This window comes from Hipposideros armiger, unplaced genomic scaffold (genome assembly GCF_001890085.2).
Source record: "Hipposideros armiger isolate ML-2016 unplaced genomic scaffold, ASM189008v1 scaffold_1047, whole genome shotgun sequence".
NCBI lineage: Eukaryota > Metazoa > Chordata > Mammalia > Chiroptera > Hipposideridae > Hipposideros > Hipposideros armiger.
In genome coordinates, this window is record NW_017732397.1 from 138,570 (window position 1) to 146,398 (window position 7,829).

At 39.7% G+C, this 7,829-nt stretch overlaps 1 protein-coding gene across 2 annotated transcripts in view; it reads left to right on the top strand.

Moving 5' to 3' along the window:
- The first annotated feature begins 650 nt into the window (after positions 1 to 650).
- Positions 651 to 7,829, top strand: part of GPR63 (G protein-coupled receptor 63) — a 54,939-nt gene continuing 47,760 nt past the window's right edge. The window contains exon 1 of one of the 2 annotated variants that reach the window (XM_019631781.1): positions 651 to 829. The gene's annotated coding sequence lies outside the window, so the exon portion shown is untranslated. Of the gene's footprint in view, positions 830 to 1,130; positions 1,345 to 7,829 lie in introns of those variants that run through there. The other variant, XM_019631782.1, reaches the window with a different exon arrangement.

Sequence of the window (7,829 nt, forward strand, 5' to 3'; positions counted from 1 at the left end):
CCAGTCTAGGGGCCCCAACTGGCTTTTAGTTATTGAGTCTCCTGCGCTCTTGGGGGGGGGGACCCTCATCATTGTGCTGGAGATAGAGGACCAATAAGCAGGAAACAGGACAGGAAACGCAATTCCAGAGGACAGTCGCCAGCAGCGAGCACTGGTTTTGGGGGCGCGGGCCAGGGCAGCGTCGCGGGGGTAGGGGTGAGGGGATGTAGAAGCTGAGACCCCGTAAAGGGGAGGGCGGTTAGGAAAAGGGGAGAGGTTTGAAGGACCGTCATGGGGCGCAAGCCATCGGCGAGGGCGGCCCCCAATTCAAGGGGTCCGAGCACTTGCCCTACCTTTGCCCAGGCGGAGGGACAACCAGACCTGGCGGGGAGTTTAGGAAGCAGCCGGAAAGGGGCAAACGCCCCAGTTGTGGGCGGGGGGGGGCAGCCTGGACAGTGGCCCCCGGAATCATCCCATCTCTGCTCCGCTCGCTCTTTACTTGCCTCCGCCCTCTCCTTGTCTCTCCCCACCCCCTCCCCTCCCGCCCTAAAACGCGGCGGGCGCCTTTAAGAGGGAGCTTTGGTTACCCTGGGGGCGGGAACCCCCGGCAGATCGGGAGGCGGCGGCGCTCGGCGGCGATGCTTCTCACTTTCTGCTCCAGCTCCCGCCGCCGCCGCCGCCTGGAAAGCCACCGCCTCCTCCTCTTCCTCCTCCTCCTCCTCCTCCGCCTCGAAGCGTTGTTTTCTGCCGCGGGGGAGAGAAGTGCTATGTCAGGAAAGTTCCGGGAGGGACTGGATGGGGCCACGCTCCCTGGGCTCTGCAGGCGCCCGCGCGCAGCCCTTTGTACGAGGTGAGACTTGGGGTCCTCGGGCCCCCGGGACAGGTAGCGGCCGGCACGGAGTCCTTTGATCCGCCGCGTTGGGGAGGGTGTGCGGCGGAGGAGAAGGCTGGTGAGACTGAAGTTGTGCGGAGAAGCTCGGGTTTTCGGGAAGATTTTTGCAGCTGGACTGGAGGGATTTCAGCCGCCAGCGCCACTCGGCGGGGACCGGGCGGCGGGACTCGGTTTCCCCGGGCGCCGCCTCGCCGGGCCGCCCGGCGCCCCTGCCCCATCCGCTGCCCGCCGGAGCAGTGAGGCCTTCTAGGAAAGCGGGCGGCTGCAGGTTGGCTCCCATCGCCGGATTGCTCCCCGCCAGGCTCGCTCCCCGAGAAGCTAAGTGCTGGGAGTGAGAGGAAGGGGATGGAACGCTGTTGAACTTTTACATGGTGGTCTCAGCACTCTTGAGGGGTGAAATTCACCTCGATCGCCCAGGTGGGAAGGCTCCTTGCGAGCTCCAACAGTTGGGAGAGGTTGCCGCTTACATGTAGGTGAGCTCGAGGCGCCGGGTGTCTTTCTGCCCTGGTGGCTTTCAGCGTTGCCCTGATTGTCGCCCTCCCTCCCCCGCCCCTTTTGCTTTTGGGATTTTTTTTTTTAATATGTTGGAGGCTCAGGATGCTAAAAACAAAACAAAACAATCAGAAACTCCAGAAACAAAACAAAAAACATCCAACAGTATATCTTTATGAAATGTGCCCCCCCCCCCAAGGGCTGACCCAAATTTTCAAAGTGATCATTTAGTCTCTGATTAAATATTTAGACTTGTTTTCTACACTAAGGAAATGTAGGTGTCCCTGTAGTAGGTATGCCGTTTTTTTTTCAGTGAGGTTAGATGATGTTTTAACCACATCTTTTAAGAATAGGATTTTCTCTTTACTTGTTGATTTTCATTATGTCTTAGATTAAAAGTCTCCAACTAATTTTAGGAGTAGTATTTCTAAGAATTATAAATAAAACATGATGTTTCTTGCATAATCTAATATTGCTTCTGACAGTTTTACCCTTGGATGAGGTAGGTAATACATGTAATTATTTGGTGAAACCTAATATAGAAGTAAATTTTACACAAATGGGTAAGTTTTCTCTTTTCGTGGGTCCTGCGGGTGAATGAAGTCCATTTTCTCACATCCTAGGTGTCTACCACATGTCTATTTCTGTTCTTGTATTTTCCACTGATATTGTGTACGTCTGTTGTCAACCACAAATCAAAAGTGCTGATGAAAAGTCCCTATATTTTGTGAAGTGTTGTATTAGCCAAAATTTTAGTCATATAATTGATTACATCATCCAGATTATTTTGAAAAATAAAAATAGAATGTGGGAGCTTGTTTAAAGAAAAGAGTATTATGAAATATTTAATCAGGTATATGCTTTACATATAATTGTGTGTGTGAAAAAAATACTATCAAAATAGGGAATATTTGCTGTGGGGAAGTTTTGAAAGAAAACTATTCCAGATTAACCATTAACATTATAACATTTTGTTTGGGATACAGAGTTTCATCTTTGAGCACAGTTTTGTCACTCAGCTGTCAAATATACCAGAATTGAAACTTTACAAAAATCATTCACAATCTCAAGCATTTTCTGAAAATTTGCAGCAAACTGAACATTTTTGGAAAAGAATTTGCTTAGAAAAAGTCACATACTTAAAACCCTAACTATAGTTCCATTTTACCTTATGTTTGCTGGACTCCAGGCAAGTAAGTACTGCATTAAATAAAAATTGGGGCTTCTATGGTAAATGTGTCTTAGTTCCTAGAATTGTATTAATTAATATGCATTAATCAATTGAGATTAATTGAGATTTTGTGTATGGGTCATTTGATTTGAGATGATTTCTTTTTAAATGACTCTTTTTGCAACTAAATATATCTACCACAATATATATCATAAATCTGTATCAACAGCTATTAATTTATGCATGTCTGTATGTATATATATGTGTATACATATATATATATATATATATATGACAAGGAAATAATACATAAATACATTATATATAACATGTAATCATACATATAATAATAAATTATATATATAACAGGGTAAAGGATTCAAGGACTTGATAATGCACACGCACTAAGAACAGCCAGTCTAACAGATCAAAAGCTAATAATAGTTACCATTAGAGCTTGCCATCTCTTCAGCATTTTTGTCAATATCAAAAGTTAAAAATACTGTGTTATCCAACATGTTCTTGTTCTTGCACAGGGCTTGGACCGGGGAGCCATATGCCAACGATCTTAACCACGTATTTCTTGAAATGGACTAAATTATCCCACCAGTGATTGAATCAGACATTTCTTATGCTCCAGTCATTTATCTTCAGTAGAGAAATCCCTAGGTAAAATTTAGTTAGTCAGTGTAGTGTTTTCTCCTTTCAACATTTCAAATATGACTTCCAGGCATTCCCCGTTAGGCTGGGCCTAGAGAGTTCTAGACCTCAAAGGCATGGGGACGCAAACCTTGGGAAAGTTTTGGTATTCCAGTTTGTGAAATAGTGTCTTAAGTATTTGATTTGAGAGAAGTACCCATTACTGCTCAGAAAAATAATACCAATAATACAGTGCCCCAATCACTATAAGCAAAGTTTTGAAATATTTTTATTACATTCCATAGCTGAAGCTGCTACATTTCGGCATATGTATGAAAATTAGAAATGAAATACTTTTTTAGATTGATTTTTGCTTTAATTTGTTAGGCATTTATCAGAAATGTGTTTATATTTGCCGCAATTGCCCCTTACTTTATTGCATGTAGCATTCCCCCCGCCCCGCCCCAACTATGACGTGTGTATATTTAGGGTGAGTTCTTAGTGTTTACTTGAAACAGACAGCACTGTGTTTCCCAGAGATTATGTCGTGTCTCTTGGGCTCTCAAAAAACACCATTGAAATGTTTGACTATGAGCCTGGGATCACAGAACTGATGGGATCTTGGTCAATTTATAGTTTCAAGTTTCCTGGGAATTTTCTGTTTAAGGTCAGATGTGGCCCCAACTTAAACTGGATTATCCACAAAATAGGTACTTTTGCAGCCACAAAACATGGAGAACATTCCAAATAATTTGCAGTGTGGGCAGCCCAACATGGTTTAGCGTTTAGTTGGCTTAAGGCAGAGTGCAATGCTTGTAAAAAATGGTCTCTGAAGCATACAGACAGCAAGCTGTTTCAGTCTTTGAGTTTGACACATAGGATAAAGTGCCTTTTAGTTTCTATGCCAGTAAATATGGACAGGATTTGTAAAAGTAATTTGTTTCCATTTCTGTCTGTATGACAGAAGATTCAGAAAACTCCAGCTTGAAACTCCAGCTTAATATACTTACTGGAAAGCTCATTCGTGTTCATTAAAAACGTAAAGAGTCGGAAGGTTGGATTTTAACATAGGTTTCAGGTCTTGTGCAAGAGTGCATGTACATTGACAGTTAGGAGGGTAATTTAGTGGTTACCTATTGAAATTAATAATAACACTATTATTATCAGTATTTTCTTATAGTGATAATGCTAAAGAAATTATATCATCTCAGGCCCAATATAGATTTAAAAAACATCCTCAGTCAGATACTGTACCAATCACCTGGCATATGTGCTACTCGATTCTTAGATATTTTTCAGTTGAAATCATTGTGTCATTATAGTCGAAGCGTTACATTCCTTTTGAGATTTTTGACCAAAGCTTCTTAGTTAACTCCTTTTCTCTCAATTGACTTAGCCAACTCTATATCACTAAAGCATTTGAAAATATTTTAGGCCAATTTTTTTATGAAAACTTATTATTATATTATGATTATTTTAGCTGTCACCTTCCAAACGGAGGTGCTAGCTCTTCTTCCTATTTTTTTTCTAACAAAAATAAATACATAGGTAATTTTAGAGAATGAACATTTGCAGGCATTTAAAGATGTTGAAGTTTGGATCAGAATAAGTGTTTCAACTGAAAGTTACACAGGAAACAGTTACCATCTAGGCCCGGTATTGGTACAGTATATGGCTGAAGGGGGCCTGCTGCAGGGTTTTTGATCTAACTTGGTCCTGGAAGGACGTAGTTGGAGTGCAAAGGTATAGCATCCGTTGCCTTTCAGAGGGACAAATGTTTGCCTAAGTGTGTACTTACAATAAAATTTATTCTTTTCATCATTTTAGCTTATTTTTTTCCATTTCCTCCAGGCTGTATATGAAGTAGGCAATCTTTCTGCTCTATTTTGATTCACTTTGTCCAAGCTGATCCTTCTAAAGTTTCACACTGTCCAGCACTAGCAGAAAATCTGTTCTTTAATTCTTTCAGTTCATTCCCATCTAGTACTTCTTCAAACATTTTTCTTTCTTTTGAATTACTGAATTCTTTAATGATATATTATGAGTTTTGAATTTGCATCCCTCATTTTGCATAATCGGATTTGGGTATGTTTACTCCTGATTACAGGTGTAACAATATTGAACACTCCTCTTTTTTGTTTCCATATTTGATGTATACTTGCCGTTGTAAAGTTTCAAATCTTTACTCTTTATTCTTATGCTATAATAGATATTTTTTCTTATTATGGAAGTAACACATATTCATTATAGAAAAATTTGAAAATCCAGACACGCGAAAAGACAGCAACAACAACAAAAGGAAAATAAAAAAGAAAGAAAAGGAGAATTGTGCCCAGAGATAATTATCGTAACATTTTGGTGAATATTTAAAACACTATAATATTTTAATTTCTGAAAATGACACTTCACTAGATATATTTCTTTCTAATTCTCATACAAAGATGAACCACATTCGATATCATGGAATGATCTTTTGTAACACATTTTGAATACTGAATAGTATTTTATTCTATGGACGTATCGTACTTTATTGGGAATATGCCATCATAACATTAGACAGGTTTTCCTTTTTTCTTTTTTTACTATTATACAGCAGTAAATATCTTACAGCTTAGTTTTTATACACCTCTATTGTTATGCCTTTTGAGTAAAGCCCTAGCAGTAGAATTTGTGGGAAGGGATAAAGGGCAATGATGTTTTTTATCGACCTCAGGGCACTTTATTATTTCCAATATAAAATCTATAGACTTAATTATAGCTTTCCTTGATTACTGTCTGCAGTGTTTTGTTTTTGTTTTGTTTTTCGTCTGTGTAATATGAAAGATTCAAGTCAGATAGGATTTGAACCCAGACCTGACTGATAAGGGCTTTATCCAAATGAAATAACCCTAAATATTTACAAAGACTCGGCTATAAGGTCCACCTCAACACCAGTTATAGCTGTAAATGCTGTTTCCACCTAAACAGGTACAACAGCTGATAGTGTGCCCTGAGAATGTTCTCCCTTTTTCATTTTCTGTCTCCTTACTATATTACCATCTGACCTCCTGCCCACATATCCTGATGCATACATAATTGCTGGATGGTTGAGTAAATAAAGACTGTTTCCTGTGTAGTCATCTCTAAGATTTAAAAATATTCTGTTTTCTGCCCTTTGCTGCCAACTCCTGGACTCTTAACATTTAGAAAAATATTGGAAAATTTTAATTTATAGTATTTAGCTTAGAGTCCTGTCTGTGTGTATGTGTCTAATATATACCTAGCTGTATTTTATCTATGTATTCATCTATATGTTTCTCATTTGCTGTCAAAAATGCAAAACTTCAGTTGAGCCCCACATTACTTTTTGAAACCAGGTAAGTATCCTTCTGGCTACCAAAAAAAACACGATCACTCCTCGGAACAAATTACATATGTAAAATGGGCAAAAACCAGGAAAAGGACATGTGTGAAAACTGAAGGACTGATCGTTAAATGTAGAGAGAAATTCTCGCCTTCATTTTTACAACTAAAGTTATCTTTAGCCATCAGACATGACCCTAATGAATGCAAGGTCACATTTGTATTTTCATGTACAGTTTTCTTTTTAGAATGCGGTGCTGGCTGTAAAAGGAAAGAGAAAGTAAACACACACACACTGAAACATATTTTTTGGGCCAGCATTCTTTTTTCAGACCTTGTCTTCTCCACTTTGAGTGAAAGCCTCCATTCCTCCTTTCTCTAGGTCAGACTGGGCTTCTCTGTTTCCTTAGGACCTGCTGCTGACCTCTGTTTTAGCATGTGCTACTTGATTTAGTGTCTTTTTCCTTTGATATTCTTATAGCAAATAGGGTTCTTAATAAATTAGGATCTGCTGGGTATATCTTTCTCTACTCTGACTTTAAAGTTGGATCTATGTTCCTATGTTTTTAGATGTGTCTCATATCACTAGTATATAGCTGGATCTTTGCTTTTAACAGGAGAGATTAGTCTCATATTTAGAATGAAGAGTGATATATTTGGATTTGGATTTATTTAGTATCACACTATTATGTGTTTTTCTGCTGCTTCTGGGTCTTTCCATTCTTTCTTGGATAGATTGATTTTCCGCTTTTTTCCCCTCTTTTTACTTTGGGTCATATGATTGGCTATAAGCTTTGTATCTGTTTTTTTCCGTGGATAGCTGATATCTAGGCAATTTTACTATGCATACTCAGCTTCATCTACTGTAAATTTAGTCAGTATCTTTGACTTCTGTTGTGAACTGAACTGGGTCTACCCCAAAAATCCGTATGTTGAAGCCCTAACCTCCTATGTGACTGTATTTGGAGACAAGGTCTGGAGGTAATTAGGTTAAATGAAATCATAAGAATGAGGCGCTGATCCAATAAGACTGGTGTCCTCATAAGAAGACGCTGAGATTCCAGAGATCTTCTTCTCCCTCTCTGTACAGTGTGCACAGAGGAAAGGCCATGTGAGGACACAGGGAATATTTTTGGTCTAGCCCGATTTTTCTCTTAAGAAGATAGATATGACTTTCATTGTGGTATACAGTGCCTATTATATTTAACCATGTATTTATCGATACTTTTTCTAACCATTTATTCTTGTATAAGGGACCTTCTAACTGTGATAGTTTTTTTCTGCCTGAAGTACATCCTTTACTTTTCCTTTTGT